The following is a 23547-nucleotide window of genomic DNA, read 5'->3' as shown; positions in this document are numbered from 1 at the left end:
CTTTGAGTGTCTTCTTTTTGCATGTTTGTGTTTTTTCTTTTTAGATCGATTAATAAATTTCCTTTATCATTTCTTGTAAGATGGGTCTTACAAGATCATCTTGTAAGAATGGAAAATTCTCTGTTTTTGTTTTTCTGGAAAAGAATTTATCTTGCCTTCATATTTGAAGGATAGTTTTACTGGATACAGTATTCTTGGATGGCAGGTTTCTTCTTTCAGCACTTTGAAAATATTGTCCTACTCCCTTCTTGCCTGTATGGTTTCCATAAGATAAGTTGGTACTCCTTTACATGTTATTTCCTTCTTTTTTCTTGTTTTTAGGCTCCTTTCTTTGTCTTGACCTTTGAAGGTTTAATTTTTATGTGCCTTGAGGTAGTCTTATTTGGGTTGAATCTGTTTGGTGTTCTCTGACCTTCCTGTACCTGGATATTTTCCTCTTTCTCAAGTTTTGGAAAGTTTTGTGTTATTTCTTTGAATACAATCTCTCCCCTTGCTCTTGCTTAACTCCCTCTTGAACACCAGTAATTCTTAGATTTGGCCATTTAAGGTAACTTATTATATAATTTTGTAATTTTTAGGTATATTTTATAGGCCATCTTTGTTCCTTTTTATTTTTTTCTTTTGTATCCTTGGACTATGTATTTTAATCTCTTTTAAATATTTCTCTGATAAATTTCTGAATTGCTTTTCTGTGCTATTTTGGTGACCGCTGAGCGTCCTTCAAACTTGAAACTGCTGTCTTGAATTCTTGGTTAGAGAGTTCACATATTGTAGTCTTGTTAGAGTCAGTCACTGGTTCCTTTGTCTGTTTGGAAAGACATGGTTTTCTGTTTTCTTCTTTCTTTTTTTTTTGTTTTGAGTGTCTTTACATTGAATGCTTAGTCATTTTGTCCAGTCTTCTCTATCTGGCATGGTATTTTTTTTTTATGTGATACTTAGAGATTTTTTTTTGTTTGCCTCAGTTCTAGTAAACAGAGTGCTGTCTGTCCCCAAAGAGGGAGGTCCCAAAAAGGATGCCCCAGTAGTGTTGGAAGGCTAGGTAGGGATTAGTGCCCAGGGGACCTGTGGTATCACCTCCTGCAGTAATATGCTGCTGCTCAACAGCTACTCTGATTTGGTGTCTCCTTTGACCGAGTAACAGGACAGAGTTTCCAGGTCTGGGGATGGTAGCCCTGCCTCCCCTGTTTGTTTCTGGCTGTCCTCAAGGACATTTCTCTCTTCAGGCACTCCTGATGCTTCTTGTAGGTTGAGGCAGACACGGGTTCTGGTAGGGAAACCAAGATGATGGGGAAGTTGGCTGTTTACCTCAATCTCATTTTTTCCAGTGTAGAAACCATGAGTCAGAGGGAAATTTTCTGCATATTTAGTGCTGGGCAGACTGGGGAGAGAGGCATTGCAGATATGGAAGTCTTATTCTCTTACCATCTGTTTGGAGTTTTTTTCATTTCTCTGTGACCCTGGGAAATGTTTCCTCCCCATATTTGAGTTCTGGGTTATTTCTGGTGATAACTTAAGCACTATATATTTGCTTTTGGTTTTCTGTGGGGAGTGGGGGAGTTAAGCCAACTTGTTTCTACACCACTATTTTGGAACTGGAAGTCATCACAAAGCCTTTCGTGCGTTACTTTTCATGCTGACTAGACTGTTATTTCATCTCGTTGCAATATTTTATTTTTGACATGACCATACTAGTACATGTCACAAGAGGAACATTTACTTCTTTAGCTGACATGTACAGTACTTTCCCTTTATCCATGGAGGATATGTTCTAAGACCTCCAGTGGATGCCTGAAATTCCAGATAGTACTGAAGTATACACTATGTTTTGTTTCCTATTCATATGTAAACCAAGAAGTATCTGAGATAGGTCTCAATCAATTTCGAACTATATTTTGTTAAAGTTAAGTACATGCCCAGGAGAGAGGTCTGTGCATTTCTCCAAAGATGATTTTGAGGGCTTCAGTATTTAAAGGGAAAAAGTGGGCAGGAAGGGAAAGAGGGAGGGCATGGTCATGTTACCGAATCCACATGGTGTCAGAGAAAAAGAGCAGGTAGGGTAGTAGTCAATTATGTTTTCATCTCATACTCAATAAATTGGCATTTTACATAAGATGCAGTGAACACAGAGTAGGTATGTATGGAGATATTTAACCTTTTATCTGTAGCTATCTGCTTAGGAACAAAAGGAAAGGCAATTTCTTGCATGACTCAGTTTTCAGCTTAACTTTTTCCTTTTGGCATAGTAAATTGGGGTCCCAAGTTTTTATTTTCCTTTCACATATACATACCTACAATAGAGTTTAATTTATAAATTAGGCAAAGTAAGAGATTAACAACAATCAATAATAAAGCAGAACAATTATAATAGTATAGTGGAATAAAAGTTATGTGAAGGTAGTCTTTCTCTCTCAAAATAATTTATTGTACATATTTTCAGACCCCGGCTGACCATGGATAACTGAAACTGTGGATAAGGGGGGACTACAGCACCCATTTCAAAGACTATCCATGTTGCTCTGTGAAGGTACTTCTGGTGACCAGCGTTGGTCCAGATTTCAGAACTCTGCAGCAACAACCTCTTTACAACAATTAATTCTGTATCAAATAGATCTCTGCTCAACAGCCCCAAGTCACTTTCCCTTGCAGAAGATCATCTTCATTCAAACAGAAGTTTCAGAGAGTTCACATTTCTTTAAAAGGGGTGGAAAATACAGTTGGGTTTAAATGCTCAGGTAGAATTCTATTATTTGCCACTGCATGGTTTAATTTCTAAAGCTGTCTGCCATGTGTGACTTGTCTCTGTTGTGTACTGGTTAAGCGTGCAGGGTCTCCAACTAGGCTAAGTTACCCTATATTCTGGCTTCATCATTACTTGTGAAACTTAGGCACATTACTTAACCTCTCAAAGTCTTAGCTTATTCCTCTGTAAAGTGGGCATCGTGATTGCATCTACCTCACAGACTTGTGTAAATTAAATAAAATATATATAAAGCATTTACTATAGTGCATAGCACATAGGAAGAACTCACTAAATATTAGAAGCTATCATTTTATTATTAGAAATAAACATATGCCTATATTCCTTTATGTACAGCGTATTAGGTAAGAGCATGGGCTTCAATGCCAGGTCCACATTTGCTAGGTATGTGACCTGAGAAAATTTCCTTAAGCAGCCTGACCCTTAGTTTCCTCATCTGTCTAATGGACAAGAGTAGGTACTTTGTAAGGTAGCAGGAAATAATTTGAATTATCTCAGATAATATACATAAAGCACTTACTGAAAAACTGAATAAGCATTGCTATTGTTATTCTTGTTATAAAGTTTTCCTCTCTGGATTCATCTAACTGTGATAGTTTTCTCTGTAAGTATGTGAAGAGCGTATAACTTTATTTCTGCAAATATCACATGCTGAATTGCATGGTTTAACTTGTTATATGTGTATCCTTCCCTCCATCTAGGTTATAAGTCCCTGGATGAAAGCCTTTATGTTAACATTGCCATCCACATAAATTGCCCTACACATATATTCATTTAATACATATTTGTATGTGGTTGTGGGATTCATATACTATATAAATACGAATGTTTTGAGAATCAACAAGTTTTGCCGAATGACTAGTAAAACATTCATTCATTTAACATACATATTGAGAATGCACTGTGTTCCAGGCACTGTTTTAGGCTCTGGGGCTATCACAGCAAACAAAGAGATTTTATTTCAAAGAATAAGGTGTGTATTTTACTCTGGGCAGTTTGGTGTTGAGCACATGCTGATGAAACATGAAAGTGGAAAGATGGGGATGAAAAAGTTTCAGTGTTGAGATGATGAGGTAGATCACGTGAGAGGTCAAAATGTTGATTATGTTGTAGACAGAACTGAGATATCGTTCCTTCAAATCTTGAACTGCTGTACCATATTCCCTTTAACAACTTCAGTTTTTGCTTCCTTGTCTCATTGCTGCAATTCTGCCTCTGGCCTTGCCTGTCTCCTTTGTCCATCACTCATGCCTATGGCACTTATTGGACCTCTCACTGTGGCTTGGATGTTCGCTTAAATTGTTTCTGTCCTTTGATATTTGTCTGGTATTTTAATGCAGGCGGTTGGGGGAGGGAAGAAGAAATGATTTACCCATTCTTAAGGTTGGTAATTATTGATTAGAGGTAATCTATAAAAGAAAACAGAATACTGGGGTAATCAAATCCACTCCATATGAAGTTTTTGTTTATACAATAAGCATTTGTTCAGTTTGTGAAGACTAGTCTATACTTAAAGTGCCACATAATATATGCAGTGCTACATGTACATCAGTTACATGCTCTTTGTGTTGCTTTGCAGGGAATTGGGGGTGGAGAGGAGAGATTACAAAGAAATGAGATCTTCATCTGAAAGCAGATGTGTAAGCTACTGGCCAGTCAGGGTTTATAGAAGCCTTTTCTTGTTGTTGCAGTTCTAAGAAATCTAGGATCAGTGAAAAGCCTATGCAGAGACACTCTATTTTACTCACAAGATTTTGGGCAGACATGCTCCACAGCTATGGTTTTATTTTCCTCCAATTTTATCATATTCTTTCTCTCATCTAGCAGCATCTGTGTTTCAAGTTATTTTTCATTCATTTCTTTATATCTTGGGACATTGGAATGTAATGTTCAAAGATCAGTTTAATATTTTAAATTAAAATTTCTGGGAAATCTAATAGTGCTGAATGACATACCTATTGGTCACTGTAATATGTTTAATGACAGAAACAAAGATACTGGATCAACTTCTGCTTTTTATTCTGAACTAGGCAGCTCCTGCACTTCTTTCTGACTCAACACAAAATGGATGAATCTTAAAAATGACTTATCAGTTTTTTCCTAACCCATCTCTACTGCTTGTGAACGTGAATAAGATCCCTGAAAGGAAAAATCAAATGCTTAAAAAAATTTCTTGCCTCAATTGAAGCCTTCTTAATTGAATAGGTAGCATTTCCAAACATACAAGATATCCTCATAAAGCTAAAACTCTGCCTAATCTATAATCTGGAAATTGTTCCAGAAAACACACAGAAATTCCACAGGAAGCAATTAAGCCAAGCAGTTTAATTTAATAACAAAAATAAGTTAGAAATGAGGTTGAGTGACTGTATATTAAACATACTGTAGCCATGTCTAGCGTGTTGCCAGTCATCAGACATTTTTAGCATATCTACCAGTCCAATAGACTGGATAAAGAAAATATGGAACTTATACCCCATGGAATACTATGCAGCCATAAAAAATGAGATTGTGTCCTTTGCAAGGATTTAGATAGACATGGAATTATCCATAACAAACTAACACAGGAACAGAAAACCAAATATCTCATGTTCTCACTTATAAGTGGGAGCTGAATGATGAGAGCACATGGACACATGGACCCAAAGAGGGGAACAACACACGTGGGGGCCTATTGGAAGGTGGAGGGTAGGAAGAGAGAGAGGATCAGGGAAAATAACTAATGGGTACCTGGGTGATGAAAAAATCTGTACAACAAACCCCCGTAATACAAGTTTACCTATGTAACTAATCTGCTCTTTTACCTTTGAACTTAAAATTTTTAAAAGTTAAAGTCTTATACAAATTATAGAATAAACTTAGGGGCTTAGTGTTGGGGATGCACAGGGTGGATGTAATCTTGAGATGTACTGTGATTTTTCCTCTGTTCTATAGTTGACATTGAGGAGTCAGAACTGGGGATATTCTATTACATCTGTAAAAACCTAGTTGCTTCTCAGATTAAGATTTTGAAGGATCAAATTACCAGTAAAATAATTTATTTGGGGCATTGGCTTACTGAAATGGCTGATAATGAAATTATCTGTCTGATATCTAGTTTTTTTTCTTTTATTATTATTATACTTTAAGTTTTAGGGTACATGTGCACAATGTGCAGGTTAGTTACGTATGTATACATGTGCCATGCTGGTGTGCTGCACCCATTAACTCGCCATTTAGCATTAGGTATATCTCCTAATGCTATCCCTCCCCCCTCCCCCCACCCAACAACAGTTCCCAGAGTGTGATGTTCCCCTTCCTCTGTCCATGTGTTCTCCTTGTTCAATTCCCATCTATGAGTGAGAACATGCAGTGTTTGGTTTTTTGTCCTTGCGATAGTTTACTGAGAATGATGATTTCCAATTTCATCCATGTCCCTACAAAGGACATGAACTCATCATTTTTTATGGCTGCATAGTATTCCATGGTGTATATGTGCCACATTTTCTTAATCCAGTCTATCATTGTTGGACATTTGGCTTAGTTCCAAGTCTTTGCTATTGTGAATAGTGCCACAATAAACATACGTGTGCATGTGTCTTTATAGCAGCATGATTTATAGTCCTTTGGGTATATACCCAGTAATGGGATGGCTGGATCAAATGGTATTTCTAGTTCTAGATCCCTGAGGAATCGCCACACTGACTTCCACAAGGGTTGAACTAGTTTACAGTCCCACCAACAGTGTAAAAGTGTTCCTATTTCTCCACATCCTCTCCAGCACCTGTTGTTTCCTGACTTTTTAATGATTGCCATTCTAACTGGTGTGAGATGGTATCTCATTGTGGTTTTGATTTGCATTTCTCTGATGGCCAGTGATGGTGAGCATTTTTTCATGTGTTTTTTGGCTGCATAAATGTCTTCTTTTGAGAAGTGTCTGTTCATGTCCTTCGCCCACTTTTTGATGGGGTTGTTTGTTTTTTTCTTGTAAATTTGTTGGAGTTCATTGTAGATTCTGGATATTAGCCCTTTGTCAGATGAGTTGGTTGCGAAAATGTTCTCCCATTTTGTAGGTTGCCTGTTCACTCTGATGGTAGTTTCCTTTGCTGTGCAGAAGCTCTTTAGTTGAATTAGATCCCATTTGTCAATTTTGGCTTTTGTTGCCATTGCTTTTGGTGTTTTAGACATGAAGTCCTTGCCCATGCCTATGTCCTGAATGGTAATGCCTAGGTTTTCTTCTAGGGTTTTTATGGTTTTAGGTCTAACATTTAAGTCTTTAATCCATCTTGAATTGATTTTTGTATAAGGTGTAAGGAAGGGATCCAGTTTCAGCTTTCTCCATATGGCTAGCCAGTTTTCCCAGCACCATTTATTAAATAGGGAATCCTTTCCCCATTTCTTGTTTTTGTCAGGTTTGTCAAAGATCAGATACTTGTAGATATGTGGCATTATTTCTGACGGCTCTGTTCTGTTCCATTGATCTATATCTCTGTTTTGGTACCAGTACCATGCTGTTTTGGTTACTGTAGCCTTGTAGTATAGTTTGAAGTCAGGTAGTGTGATGCCTCCAGCTTTGTTCTTTTGGCTTAGGATTGACTTGGCGATGCGGGCTCTTTTTTGGTTCCATATGAACTTTAAAGTAGTTTTTTCCAATTCTGTGAAGAAAGTCATTGGTAGCTTGATAGGGATGGCATTGAATCTGTAAATTACCTTGGGAAGGATGGCCATTTTCATGATATTGATTCTTCCTACCCATGAGCATGGAATGTTCTTCCATTTGTTTGTATCCTCTTTTATTTCCTTGAGCAGTGGTTTGTAGTTCTCCTTGAAGAGGTCTTTCACATCCCTTGTAAGTTGGATTCCTAGGTATTTTATTCTCTTTGAAGCAATTGTGAATGGGAGTTCACTCATGATTTGGCTCTCTGTTTGTCTGTTATTGATGTATAAGAATGCTTGTGATTTTTGCACATTGATTTTGTATCCTGAGACTTTGCTGAAGTTGCTTATCAGCTTAAGGAGATTTTGGGCTGAGACAATGGGGTTTTCTAGATATACTATCATGTCATCTGCAAACAAGGACAATTTGACTTCCTCTTTTCCTAATTGAATACCCTTTATTTCCTTCTCCTGCCTAATTGCCCTGGCCAGAACTTCCAACACTATGTTGAATAGAAGTGGTGAGAGAGGGCATCCCTGTCTTGTGCCAGTTTTCAAAGGGAATGCTTCCAGTTTTTGCCCATTCAGTACGATATTGGCTGTGGGTTTGTCATAAATAGCTCTTATTATTTTGAGATACGTCCCATCAATTCCTAATTTATTGAGAGTTTTTAGCATGAAGGGTTGTTGAATTTTGTCAAAGGCCTTTTCTGCATCTATTGAGATAATCATGTGGTTTTTGTCTTTGGTTCTGTTTATATGCTGGATTACATTTATTGATTTGCGTATATTGAACCAGCCTTGCATCCCAGGGATGAAGCCCACTTGATCATGGTGGATAAGCTTTTTGATGTGCTGCTGGATTCTGTTTGCCAGTATCTTATTGAGGATTTTTGCATCAATGTTCATCAAGGATATTGGTCTAAAATTCTCTTTTTTGGTTGTGTCTCTGCCAGGCTTTGGTATCAGGATGATGCTGGCCTCATAAAAGGAGTTAGGGAGGATTCCCTCTTTTTCTATTGATTGGAATAGTTTCAGAAGGAATGGTACCAGCTCCTCCTTGTACCTCTGGTAGAATTCGGCTGTGAACCCATCTGGTCCTGGACTTTTTTTGGTTGGTAAGCTATTGATTATTGCCACAATTTCAGCTCCTGTTATTGGTCTATTCAGAGATTCAACTTCTTCCTGGTTTAGTCTTGGGAGGGTGTAAGTGTTGAGGAATTTATCCATTTCTTCTAGATTTTCTAGTTTATTTGCATAGAGGTGTTTGTAATATTCTCTGATGGTAGTTTGTATTTCTGTGGGATCGGTGGTGATATCCCCTTTATCATTTTTTATTGCATCTATTTGATTCTTCTCTCTTTTTTTCTTTATTAATCTTGCTAGCAGTCTATCAATTTTGTTGATCCTTTCAAAAAACCAGCTCCTGGATTCATTGATGTTTTGAAGGGTTTTTTGTGTCTCTATTTCCTTCAGTTCTGCTCTGATTTTAGTTATTTCTTGCCTTCTGCTAGCTTTTGAATGTGTTTGCTCTTGCTTTTCTAGTTCTTTTAATTGTGATGTTAGGGTGTCAATTTTGGATCTTTCCTGCTTTCTCTTGTGGGCATTTAGTGCTATAAATTTCCCTCTACACACTGCTTTGAATGCATCCCAGAGATTCTGGTATGTTGTGTCTTGGTTCTCGTTGGTTTCAAAGAACATCTTTATTTCTGCCTTCATTTCGTTATGTACCCAGTAGTCATTCAGGAGCAGGTTGTTCAGTTTCCACGTAGTTGAGCAGTTTTGAGTGAGATTCTTAATCCTGAGTTCTAGCTTGATTGCACTGTGATCTGAGAGACAGTTTGTTACAATTTCTGTTCTTTTACATTTATTGAGGAGAGCTTTACTTCCAAGTATATGGTCAATTTTGGAATAGGTGTGGTGTGGTGCTGAAAAAAATGTATATTCTGTTGATTTGGGGTGGAGAGTTCTGTAGATGTCTATTAGGTCTGCTTGGTGCAGAGCTAAGTTCAATTCCTGGGTATCCTTGTTGACTTTCTGTCTCGTTGATCTGTCTAATGTTGACAGCGGGGTGTTAAACTCTCCCATTATTAATGTGTGGGAGTCTAAGTCTCTTTGTAGGTCACTCAGGACTTGCTTTATGAATCTGGGTGCTCCTGTATTGGGTGCATATATATTTAGGATAGTTAGCTCTTCTTGTTGAATTAATCCCTTTACCATTATGTAATGGCCTTCTTTGTCTCTTTTGATCTTTGTTGGTTTAAAGTCTGTTTTATCAGAGACTAGGATTGCAACCCCTGCCTTTTTTTGTTTTCCATTTGCTTGGTAGATCTTCCTCCATCCTTTTATTTTGAGCCTATGTGTGTCTCTGCACGTGAGATGGGTTTCCTGAATACAGCACACTGATGGGTCTTGAGTCTTTATCCAATTTGCCAGTCTGTGTCTTTTAATTGGAGCATTTAGTCCATTTACATTTAAAGTTAATATTGTTATGTGTGAATCTGATCCTGTCATTATGATGTTAGCTGGATATTTTTCTCGTTAGTTGATGCAGTCTCTTCCTAGTCTCGATGGTCTTTACATTTCAGTATGATTTTGCAGTGGCTGGTACCGGTTGTGCCTTTCCATGTTTAGCGCTTCCTTCAGGAGCTCTTTTAGGGCAGGCCTGGTGGTGACAAAATCTCTCAGCATTTGCTTGTCTGTAAAGTATTTTATTTCTCCTTCACTTATGAAGCTTAGTTTGGCAGGATATGAAATTCTGGGTTGAAAATTCTTTTCTTTAAGAATGTTGAATATTGGCCCCCACTCTCTTCTGGCTTGTAGGGTTTCTGCTGAGAGATCCGCTGTTAGTCTGATGGGCTTCCCTTTGATGGTAACCCGACCTTTCTCTCTGGCTGCCCTTAACATTTTTTCCTTCATTTCAACTTTGGTGAATCTGACAATTATGTGTCTTGGAGTTGCTCTTCTCGAGGAGTATCTTTGTGGCGTTCTCTGTATTTCCTGAATCTGAATGTTGGCCTGCCTTGCTAGATTGGGGAAGTTCTCCTGGATAATATCCTGCAGAGTGTTTTCCAACTTGTTTCCATTCTCCCCGTCACTTTCAGGTACACCAATCAGACGTAGATTTGGTCTTTTCACATAGTCCCACATTTCTTGGAGGCTTTGCTCGTTTCTTTTTATTCTTTTTTCTCTAAACTTCCCTTCTCGCTTCATTTCATTCATTTCATCTTCCAGGGCTGATACCCTTTCTTCCATTTGATCGCATCGGCTCCTGAGGCTTCTGCATTCTTCACGTAGTTCTCGAGCCTTGGTTTTCAGCTCCATCAGCTCCTTTAAGCACTTCTCTGTATTGGTTATTCTAGTTATACATTCTTCTAAATTTTTTTCAAAGTTTTCAACTTCTTTGCCTTTGGTTTGAATATCCTCCCGTAGCTCGGAGTAATTTGATCGTCTGAAGCCTTCTTCTCTCAGCTCGTCAAAGTCATTCTCCGTCCAGCTTTGTTCCGTTGCTGGTGAGGAACTGCGTTCCTTTGGAGGAGGAGAGGTACTCTGGTTTTTAGAGTTTCCAGTTTTTCTGCTCTGTTTTTTCCCCATCTTTGTGGTTTTATCTACTTTTGGTCTTTGATGATGGTGATGTACAGATGGGTTTTTGGTGTGGATGTCCTTTCTGTTAGTTTTCCTTCTAACAGACAGAACCCTCAGCTGCAGGTCTGTTGGAGTACCTGGCCGGCCGTGTGAGGTGTCAGTCTGCCCCTGCTGGGGGATGCCTCCCAGTTAGGCTGCTCGGGGGTCAGTGGTCAGGAACCCACTTGAGGAGGCAGTCAGCCGGTTCTCAGATCTCCAGCTGCGTGCTGGGAGAACCACTGCTCTCCTCACAGCTGTGAGACAGGGACATTTAAGTCTGCAGAGGTTACTGCTGTCTTTTTGTTTGTCTGTGCCCTGCCCCCAGAGGTGGAGCCTACAGAGGCAGGCAGGCCTCCTTGAGCTGTGGTGGGCTCCACCCAGTTCAAGCTTCCAGGCTGCTTTGTTTACCTAAGCGAGCCTGGGCAATGGCGGGCGCCCCTCCCCCGGCCTCGCTGCCGACTTGCTGTTTGATCTCAGACTGCTGTGCTAGCAATCAGCGAGACTCCGTGGGCGTAGGACCCTCTGAGCCAGGTGCGGGCTATACTCTCCTGGGACACCGGTTCCTAAGCCCGTCGGAAAAGCACAGTATTCGGGTGGGAGTGGCCCGATTTTCCAGGTGCCGTCTGTCACGCCTGGAAGGGGAACTCCCTGACCCCTTGCGCTTCCCGAGTGAGGCAATGCCTCGCCCCTGCTTCGGCTGGCGCACAGTGCGCTCACCCACTGACCTGCACCCACTGTCTGGCACTCCCTAGTGAGATGAACACGGTACCACAGATGGAAATGCAGAAATCACCCGTCTTCTGCGTCGCTCGCGCTGGGAGCTGTAGACCAGAGCTGTTCCTATTCGGCCATCTTGGCTCCTCCCAAGGATATTTTCTTAAAGCCAAATAAAAAGCATTAGAACTATTAGCAATTAGATGACTTGTCTTCTCCAAAGTTTTCATCTATTTGACAAGTTTTTTTTTCCTTTTCAATTATACTCCTAGTATGTTTTTGTTCTCATCACTCATCTCCACATTTTGTCACATTGAACAGATACATTATCTGGCTTTAAAAAACACAGAAAGTTATATGCATCTCTTCAGAAGCCTGTTACAGAGGCAACAATGAAATAATTTTATAACTCAATATCTAGTTTGCATTTCGTCTATATCATATATTAATTATGCTTTATATAAATAGAAACATGCATAGTAATATATGTGAGTCTTTACACATTAACAAGTTGAAGTCATTAACTCTTGAATAGAATTCCATTGTGTGAATATACTACAATTTATTCATTTTTCTGTATTGGCATTTGATATTTTCCAGTTTGAGACCATTAAGAATAGTGCTGTTGTGAATATAACAATTCCAAGTTTTAGCAGAACACAGTGAATGATTGGTTTGGCATTTACCTAAGAGTAGAATTGTTGGGTCTTATTGTATACATATAAGCTAAGACACAGAATGAAAGTATCAAATCAAACTCAATATATCAGAGATCTTACACCTTAGCAAGCTTTACTAAGTAATTTCAATTTGAAAACAATCATTTCAGAAAAAGCAGAGATAAGATAGGAGCATTGAGGCTGGCTTCCCAGGTTCTGTTTTCTTCTGTGAGACATGCCTTTCTGGCTCAGAATAAAAGATGAGATCTCTATATTAAGTTTGCAGCACCATTTCAGACAGCAGGAGCATTTAAATTGGGAAGTCAAAAAATTTTGAAGTCAAAGAATTATGTAACTTAAATGACATTCGCATGAGAGCCATTTCTTGTATATCTTGGGTTTGTTTTTCATAGGTAATCCTGAACCAGGACATCCTGCCAGGGTTATAGGTAATCCTGAACCAGGACATCCTGCCAGGGACACTTTGGAGATAAAGTCACTTCTTCCTAGCAAATATTATTAATCTATTTATTTGGAGGTCCAGTTATGAAGATTAGTGTGGATGGACTAAAGAGCCTTTCTGTCACCCAAGAGCTTCCATTTGTGAGGATAATGAATGAATTAAAACCCAGCTACTTGAAATATTTCTTCCCAGCATGGGTGGCTTTAGTAGATAATGCCAAAAAGTTTTACAAAGTGATTGTACTATTTTACTTTCCCAGGAGAAGTGTATAAGTGTGTAAGATGTTATCAACACTTATTTTCCATTTTTGTTTTGTTGTTGTTTGTTTTCCTCTTTACCGTTATGGTAAGCATGTAATAAAACCTTTTTGTAGTTTTAACTTGCATTTCTGAGATGAACTATGAAGTTGAACACCTTTTCATATCTTTGTTATCTTTGTTGGCTTTTTGAACATTGTCTTTGGTAAAGTGTTTGCTCAGAAATTTTTTTTTTTAAAGAAAATTTATTTCATTTTTATTTTTATTTTTTATTTTTATTTATTTTACTTTAAGTTTTAAGGTACATGTGCACAACGTGCAGGTTAGTTACATATGTATACATGTGCCATGTTGGTGTGCTGCACCCATTAACTCTTCATTTAACATTAAGTATATCTCCTAATGCTATCCCTCCCCACTCCCCCCACCCCACAACAGGCCCCGGTGTGTAATGTTCCCCTTCCTGTGTCCAAGTGTTTTCATTGTTCAATTCCCACTTATGAGTGAGAACATGCGGTGTTTGGTTTTTTTGTCCTTGTGATAGTTTGCTGAGAATGATGGTTTCCAGCTTCATCCATGTCACTACAAAGGACATGAACTCATCATTTTTATGGCTGCATAGTATTCCATGATGTATATGTGCCACATTTTCTTAATCCAGTCTATTATTGTTGGACATTTGGCTTGGTTCCAAGTCTTTGCTATTGTGAATAGTGTCACAATAAACATACGTGTGCATGTGTCTTTATAGCAGCATGTTTTATAATCCTTTGGGTATATACCCAGTAATGGGATGGCTGGGTCAAATGGTATTTCTAGTTCTAGATCCCTGAGGAATGGCCACACTGACTTCCACAAGGGTTGAACTAATTTACAGTCCCACCAACAGTGTAAAAGTGTTCCTATTTCTCCACATCCTCTCCAGCACCTGTTGTTTCTTGACTTTTTAATGATTGCCATTCTAACTGGTGTGAGATGGTATCTCATTGTGGTTTTGATTTGTATTTCTCTGATGGCCAGTGATGGTGAGCATTTTTTCATGTGTCTTTTGCTTGCATAAATGTCTTCTTTTGAGAAGTGTCTGTTCATATCTTTCACCCACTTTTTGATGAGGTTGTTTGTTTTTTTCTTGTAAATTTGGTTGAATTCATTGTAGATTCTGGATATTAGCCCTTTGTCAGATGAGTAGATTGGAAACATTTTCTCCCATTCTGTAGGTTGCCTGTTCACTCTGATGGTAGTTTCCTTTGCTGTGCAGAAGCTCTTTAATTAGGTCCCATTTGTCAATTTTGACTTTTGTTGCCATTGCTTTTGGTGTTTTAGACATGAAGTCCTTGCCGATGCCTATGTCCTGAATGGTATTGCCTAGGTTTTCTTCTAGGGTTTTTATGGTTTTAAGTCTAACATTTAAGTCTTTAATCCATCTTGAATTAGTTTTTGTATAAGGTGTAAGGAAGGGATCCAGTTTCAGCTTTCTACATATGGCTAGCCAGTTTTCCCAGCACCATTTATTAAATAGGGAATCCTTTCCCCATTTCTTGTTTTTGTCAGGTTTGTCAAAGATCAGATAGTTGTAGATAAGCAGCATTATTTCTGAGGGCTCTGTTCTGTTCCATTGATCTATATCTCTGTTTTGGTACCAGTACCATGCTTTTTTGGTTACCGTAGCCTTGTAGTATAGTTTGAAGTCAGGTGGCATGATGCCTCCAGCTTTGTTCTTTTGGCTTAGGATTGACTTGGCAATGCAGGCTCTTTTTTGGTTCCATATGAACTTTAAAGTAGTTTTTTCCAATTCTGTGAAGAAAGTCATTGGTGGCTTGATGGGGATGGCATTGAATCTGTAAATTACCTTGGGCAGTATGGCCATTTTCACGATATTGATTCTTCCTACCCATGAGCATGGAATGTTCTTCCATTTGTTTGTATCCTCTTTTATTTCCTTGAGCAGTGGTTTGTAGCTCTCCTTGAAGAGGTCCTTCACATCCCTTGTAAGTTGGATTCCTAGGTATTTGATTCTCTTTGAAGCAATTGTGAATGGGAGTTCACTCATGATTTAGCTCTCTGTTTGTCTGTTATTAGTGTACAAGAATTCTTGTGATTTTTGCACATTGATTTTGTATCCTGAGACTTTGCTGAAGTTGCCTATCAGCTTAAGGAGATTTGGGGCTGAGACAATGGGATTTACTAGATATACAATCATGTCATCTGCAAACACGGACAATTTGACTTCCTCTTTTCCTAATTGAATACACTTTATTTCCTTCTCCTGCCTAATTGCCCTGGCCAGAACTTCCAACACTACATTGAATAGGAGTGGTGAGAGAGGGCATCCCTATCTTGTGCCAATTTTCAAAGGGAATGCTTCCAGTTTTTGCCCTTTCAGTATGATATTGGCTGTGGGTTTGTCATAGATAGCTCTTACTATTTTGAGATACGTCCCATCAATACCTAATTTATTGAGAGTTTTTAGCATGAAGTGTGGTTGAATTTTGTCAAAGGCCTTTTCTCCATCTATTGAGATAATCATGTGGTTTTTGTCTTTGGTTCTGTTTATATGCTGGATTATATTTATTGATTTGCATATGTTGAATCAGCCTTGCATCCCAGGGATGAAGCCCACTTGATCACGGTGGATAAGCTTTTTGATGTGCTGCTGGATTCGGTTTGTCAGTATTTTATTGAGGATTTTTGCATCAATGTTCATCAAGGATATTGGTCTAAAATTCTCTTTTTTGGTTGTGTCTCTGCCAGGCTTTGTGATCAGGATGATGCTGGCCTCATAAAATGAGTTAGGGAGGATTTCCTCTTTTTCTATTGATTGGAATAGTTTCAGAAGGAATGGTACCAGCTTCTCCTTGTACCTCTGGTAGAATTTGGCTGTGAATCCATCTGGTCCTGGACTTTTTGTGGTTGGTAAGCTATTAATTATTGCCTCAATTTCAGAGCCTGTTATTGGTCTATTCAGAGATTCAGCTTCTTCCTGGTTTAGTCTTGGGAGGGTGTATGTGTCAAGGAATTTATCCATTTCTTCTAGATTTTCTAGTTTATTTGTGTAGAGGTGTTTATAGTATTCTCTGATGGTAGTTTGTATTTCTGTGGGATGGGTGGTGATATCTCCTTTATCATTTTTTATTGCATCTATTTGATTCTTCTCTCTTTTCTTCTTTATTTGTCTTGCTAGTGGTCTATCAATTTTGTTGATCTTTTCAAAAAACCAGCTCCTGGATTCATTGATTTTTTGAAGGGTTTTTTTGTGTCTCTATTTCCTTCAGTTCTGCTCTGATTTTAGTTATTTCTTTCCTTCTGATAGCTTTTGAATGTGTTTGCTCTTGCTTCTCTAGTTCTTTTAATTGTGATGTTAGGGTGTCAATTTTAGATCTTTCCTGCTTTCTCTTGTGGGCATTTAGTGCTATAAATTTCTCTCTACACACTGCTTTGAATGTGTCCCAGAGATTCTGGTATGTTGTGTATTTTTTCTCGTTGGTTTCAAGGAACAGCTTTATTTCTGCCTTCATTTCATTATTTACCCAGTAGTCATTCAGGAGCAGGTTGTTCAGTTTCCATGTAGTTGAGTGGTTTTGAGTGAATTTCTTAATCCTGAGTTCTAGTTTGATTGCACTGTGGTCTGAGAGACAGTTTGTTATAATTTCTGTTCTTTTACATTTGCTGAGGAGTGCTTTACTTCCAACTGTGTGGTCAATTTTTGAATACTTGTGGTGTGGTGCTGAAAAGAATGTATATTCTGTTGATTTGGGGTGGAGAGTTCTGTAGATGTCTATTAGGTCCACTTGGTGCAGAGGTGAATTCAGTTCCTGGATATCCTTGTTAACTTTCTGTCTCAATGATCCGTCTAATGTTGACAGTGGGGTGTTAAAGTCTCCCATTATTATTTTGCGGGTCTAAGTCTGTTTGTAGGTCTCTAAGGACTTGCTTCATGAATCTGGGTGCTCCCGTATTGGATGCATATATATTTAGGATAGTTAGCTCTTCTTGTTGAATTGATCCCTTTACCATTATGTAATGGCCTTCTTTGTCTGTTTTGATCTTTGGTGGTTTAAAGTCTGTTTTATCAGAGACTAGGATTGCAACCCCTGCCTTTTTTTGTTTTCCATTTGCTTGGTAGATCTTCCTCCATCCTTTTATTTTGAGCCTATGTACACATGACTCTGCCTATGTGCACTATGTCTCTGCACATGAGATGGGTTTCCTGAATACAGCACACTGATGGGTCTTGTCTCTTTATCCAATTTGCCAGTCTGTGCCTTTTAATTGGAGAATTTAGCCCATTTACATTTAAGGTTAATATTGTTATGTGTGAATTTGATCCTGTCATTATGATGTTAGCTGGTTATTTTGCTCGTTAGTTGATGCAGTTTCTTCCTAGCCTCGATGGTCTTTACAATTTGGCATGTTTTTGCAGTGGCTGGTACTGGTTGTTCCTTTCCATGTTTAGTGCTTCCTTCAGGAGCTCTTGTAGGGCAGGCCTGGTGGTGACAAAATCTCTCAGCATTTGCTTGTCTGTAAAGTATTTTATTTCTCCTTCACTTAGGAAGCTTAGTTTGGCTGGATATCAAATTTTCGGTTGAAAATTCTTTTAAGAATGTTCAATATTGGCCCCTACTCTCTTCTGCCTTGAAGAGTTTCTGCTGAGAGATCAGCTGTTAGTCTGATGGGCTTCCCTTTGTGGGTAACCCGACGTTTCTGTCTGGCTGCCCTTAACATTTTTTCCTTCATTTCAACTTTGGTGAATCTGACAATTATGTTTCTTGGAGTTGCTCTTCTCGAGGAGTATCTTTGTGGCATTCTCTGTATTTCCTGAATTTGAATATTGGCCTGCCTTGCTAGATTGGGGAAGTTCTCCTGGATAATATCCTGCAGAGTGTTTTCCAACTTGGTTCCATTCTCCCCGTCACTTTCAGATACACCAATCAGACATAGATTTGGTCTTTTCACATAGTCCCATATTTCTTGGAGGCTTCATTCATTTCTTTTTATTCTTTTTTCTCTAAACTTCTCTTCTCACTTCATTTCATTCATTTGACCTTCCATCGCTGATACTCTTTCTTCCAGTTGATCGAACAGGCTACTGAGGCTTTTGCATTCATCACATAGTTCTTGTGCCTTGATTTTCAGCTCCATCAGGTCCTTTAAGGACTTCTCTGCATTGGTTATTCTAGTTAGCCATTCGTCTAATTTTTTTTCATGGTTTTTAACTTCTTTGCCATGGGTTTGAACTTCCTCCTTTAGCTTGGACTAATTTGATCATCTGAAGCCTTCTTCTCTCAACTCGTCAAAGTCATTTTCTGTCCAGCTTTGTTCTGTTGCTGGTGAGGAGCTGCATTCCTTTGGAGGAGGAGAGGCACTCTGAATTCTAGAGTTTCCAGTTTTTCTGCTCTGTTTTTCCCCCATCTTTGTGGTTTTATCTACCTTTGGTCTTTGACGATGGTGACATACAGATGGGGTTTTGGTGTGGATGTCCTTTCTGTTTGTTAGTTTTCCTTCTGACAGTCAGGACCCTCAGCTGCAGGTATGTTGGAGTTTGCTAGAGGTCCACTCCAGACCCTGTTTGCCTGGGTATCAGCAGCAGAGGCTGCAGAACAGCAAATATTGGTGAACAGCAAATGTTGCTGCCTGATCGTTCCTCTGGAATTTTTGTCTCAGAGGAGTATCCAGCCATGTGAGGTGTCAGTCTGCCCCTAATGGGGGGTGCCTCCCTGTTAGACTACTCAGGGGTCAGGGACCCACTTGAGGAGGCAGTCTGTCTGTTCTCAGATCTCCAGCTGCGTGCTGGGAGAACCACTACTTTCTTCAAAGCTGTCAGATAGGGACATCTAAGTCTGCAGCATTTTCTGCTGCCTTTTGTTTGGCTATGCCCTGCCCCCAGAGGTGGAGTCTACAGAGGCAGGCAGGCCTCCTTGAGCTGTGTTTGGCTCCAGCCAGTTCGAGCTTCCCCAGCTGCTTTGTTTACCTACTCAAGCCTCGGCAATGGTGGGCACCCCTCCCCCAGTCTCGCTGCTGCCTTGCAGTTTGATCCCAGACAGCTGTGCTAGCAATCAGCCAGGCTCCATGGGCATAGAACCCTCTGAGCCAGGTGCGGGATATAATCTCCTGGTGTGCCATTTGCTAAGACCATTGGAAAAGTGCAGTATTAGGGTGGGGGTGACTCGATTTTCCAGGTGCCATCTGTCACCCCTTTCTTTGATTAGGAAAGGGAATTCCCTGACCACTTATGCTTCCCAGGTGAGGCGATGCCTCACCCTGCTTTGGCTCATGCTGGGTGCACTGCACCCACTGTCCTGCACCCACTGTCTGACACTCCCCAGTGAGATGAACCCGGTACCTCAGTTGGAAATGCAGAAATCACCCATCTTCTGCATCACTCATTCTGGGAGCTGTAGACTGGAGCTGTTCCTATTTGGCCATCTTGGCTCCACCCTTGTTCAGAAATTTTTACCCAATTTTTGCTGGCTTTGTGTGTCCTTTCCTGTTGATTCATGGGAGTTTTTACATATTCAGGATAGAATTTTTTGCATATATGTGTTATTAATAACTTTTTCTACTCCATGTGCTTCCTTTTTACTCTTAGTATTTTTCTGATGAATAGAAATTCTTAATAATGTTATTATCTAGTGTTCTATGTCTTTTTAACATATAAAGCTACTTACTAAATTTGATATTCCAATTTTCTCTACTCCTCAGCCTAATTAAGAAAATAAAGGGCCCAGACAGTGTGAATGAAGATGATACCTTAGAAGGAAGAAAAGAGGAGAACTATAAATGATTTTATGATACTTTGTCCATGTCACACAACCATATAATGCACATTGTCACATTTTATATTCTGAATGGCTGGCCATGTTGTCTTCTGACAGTTCTGGCATTAGGAGGCCTGATAATTTTTTGTTTTTCATAACTCAGCCTTATCTGTTTATTTGCTACTTTTACCTAAAAGATGTAGCTTAAGTCCTATTTTCCACATTAGACTTAAATCCTATTTTCCACATTAGACATGCAGAGACTGTGTGTGTTTGTGTATGCATGTGTGTGTTCTCTACCCAGCATTATAAAAAAGTCATTCCACATCTACTTTTGTTCCCTAGATAAAAAAGATTTTCTAAAGCATTTCAAGGAAAGTGGTCTTTATCAATAAGTTCCTTCTTCAGCCCCTTCTTAAAGATTACTTATTGGAAGAGAGAATTGTAAGAAATTTGTCTCTAATTTCTCACAATATGTAACTTTCTGCTTTTAGTATTGTCAGGTTTTTGAGTTTTAGCCATTCTAATAATAGGAATGTGGTGGTATATCATTATTTTAATTTGCAATTCTCTAATGATAACTGATGCTGAACCTCTTTTTATGCACTTATTTGCTATCTATATATCTTCATTATTGAAGTGTCTATTCAGATCTTTTGCTTACTTTTTAACTGATTGTTTGTTTTTTATTGTTGCTATAATTGCATGTTAGTTTTAAGGGTACTTTCTATATTTTAGTTAGCAGTCCTTTATCAGATATGGGTTTGCCAATATTATCACTCAGTCTGGGGCTTGCCTTTTCATTTTCTTGTGTCTTTCACAAAGAAGATGTTTTTAATTTTAATAGAGTCTCACATTTTTCTTTTACAGATGGTGCTTTTGTATTGCATCTAAAATTTATTTGTTCCAACTTCATTTGTTGAAAAGATGATTCTTTGAATTGCCTTTACTCTTTTGTGAAAGATCAGTTGGCTCTACATGTGTGGATCTATTATCGTGCTTTCTATTCTTTTTCAGTGATTTATTAATATGTGCCTATTTTTTCACCAGTACCAGACTGTTCTGACTGTGGTAGCTTAGGAAGTCTTGAAGTCGAGAAGGGTCAGTCCTGCAACTTTGTTCTTCTTCAGGAGTGAGTTAGTTATTTGAGATCTTTTGTCTTTCTGTATAACTTTAGAATCAGTTTGCCAATATGCACAAAATTGCTACTTGGGATATTGATTGGGACTTCTTTGAATCTATAATTCAAATTGGGAATAAATTGACATCTTAAAATATTAAGTTTTCTAATAAATGACTATGAAATATCTCAGCATTTGTTTAGATATCTTTGATTTTCTTCATCAGAGTTTTGCACTTTTCAACATGAAAAGCCTGAACATTTTGCTGGATATATTTTGATGTATTCATTTTTAGGGTGCTATTGTAAATGATATTGTATTTTCAATTTCAAATTATAATTGTTCATTTCTAGTATGTAGGAAAGCAATAGACTTTTGTATAGAAACTTTGTATCCTACAACCTTGCTATAATTGCATATTAATTCCAAGAATTTTCGTGTCAATCCTTTGGGATTTTCTATGCAGACAACCATGTAATCTGTGAAAAGGAAATTTTATTTCTTTCTTCCTAATTTGTGTTCATTTTATTTCCTTTTCTCATCTTATCATACTAGCCAGGAGTTTCAGTACAATGTTGAATAGGAATGATGAGAGAAGACATCCTTGACTTCTTCTCAACCTTAATAAGACAGTATCCAGTTTCTCCCAATAAGCATAATATAGTAAAAACTGTATAGTTTCTATAGATGTTCTTCATTAAGTTGAAGTAATTCTCCCTCATTTTGCATTTGCTGAGAGTTTGTGTTGTGAATGGGTGCTGAATTTTTTTCAAATGCATTTTCCACATCAGTTGGTATGATCATATGATTTTTCTCCTTTAGGCTGTTGATGTGATTGATTTTTGAAAGCTGAACCAGCTATGCCTATCTAAGATAAATCTTACTTGGTCATTGTATATCATTCCTCTTAGTTGTTCTACTTTTAATTAGCACTAAGATATAAATGCATAATTTAATGTTTTATATATTTATAATTTACAACAAAAATTATGACTGTTATTTGCATCTCATTATCCAAAATATTTTTGTCATTTAGTAAATGCACAATAAGTATTTGCCAATTGCTTTCTTTAACAATCAGCAGCTATTGTCAAAAGGGGACAAACTAGAGAAAACTCCTGGAACATTACTTGTTAGACTGAAGCTAATCCTGGGATTAGCAATTTATCATTTTTATTAGAAGGCTGTCTTCTTCAACGAAGCCATCGAAGCAATCTACTTCAATTTCTCTATTATAGATATCAATATTTATTCATTCAATGAACTATAAAGAAGCAACAAAATTATAAAAATAAGAAGCTACAATGTTATAAAAATAAAGTAAAATAGCATTTAGGAAGAAAGGACATTTAAAAAGGCAGCCTGCCTATCCTATAGAAAACGATGGAGAAATTAGTTACATTTTTTATGCTGGTCCCAGAAAAAGGAATGTTTAAAATGATTTGGGGTAGAATATTGTGAATTATGATACCTGAAATGTGTGAGAAATATTAGACAGAGAAACAAACCTATTTCCAAGGAAAGTACCACAACAATCCTGGAAATGATCCAGTGGCAAAGCATTTTTGAGCTATTTTGGCAGTCTCATCAGTGATTGAATGGAATCCAGGAAGACTGGTGTGGTGGTGTGGAAGAAATGCAGTAATAGCAGAAAGTAATATCAAGTCAGTGTTTTGATGTTACTGTTGGATCTTGGAATTATTGAACTATAAAACCCGCCATGAAGAAATGAATAAAATACAAAATACTTTGCCCACTTCCATTTAATATGCGTAAGAAAAGCACACCTTGCTTTTCTTGCTTAAGAATGCTTAAGAAAAACAAGTACCTTGTTGTGAACAACCATATACTTTCCATTTAAAGGTGAATCAGAATAATCTTATGAATAGAGATACCAAGTTCTTAGAATTTACCTATGGTTGTGCATGTAGCATTGAGCCAGTCATTACGAATCTCTTTGTTACACACCCTGAGGTAAGCACAATTTTTTTCTTCACCAGAGAAAGTTCTTGCAATTTTGTGCGATTTTGAAATGAGAAATCACCTTTGAGAATGATGAAAGAGCAGTGTACATATGTATAAAGGACCTACTAAGTTTAGCATTTCACTTATATAACTCACAGATATATCCATTATACTATTCAAATTTTTGATGTATAATTAATAAATAGCCAGTTTATGTGGGATGATCTATTTTATTTGTTACCTGAAAGCAATCTGGAAATGTTGTTGCTTACAGAAAAAAAGTCAATACAGAAAAGTAAAACTTATTTTTATTGTTTGTAATATATGCATGCTAGTTTATTGATTTTCTGTGTCCAAAGGCAGCCTCTCTGTTTTCTTGTGTTAATGTGAAGTAAATTATGATTAATTTCCACTAACTTTCCTTCTCACGAAACTCTAGTTATTATTCCATTCCTGTGGCATATCAATCATATTGGTCTACACTGCACCAATTCTTTCCCCTTCTAGATGGCCTCCCTACATTTCAGAAGCTGGCAAGCTACAAATTAAACATTGAGATTCCCTTGCAGCTGGGGTTCTACATGTGTTTCTGTTTC

This window comes from Pongo pygmaeus, chromosome 5 (assembly GCF_028885625.2).
Source record: "Pongo pygmaeus isolate AG05252 chromosome 5, NHGRI_mPonPyg2-v2.0_pri, whole genome shotgun sequence".
In the NCBI taxonomy this organism is placed as follows: Eukaryota; Metazoa; Chordata; class Mammalia; order Primates; family Hominidae; genus Pongo; species Pongo pygmaeus.
Note: the sequence above shows the minus strand (reverse complement) of the source record.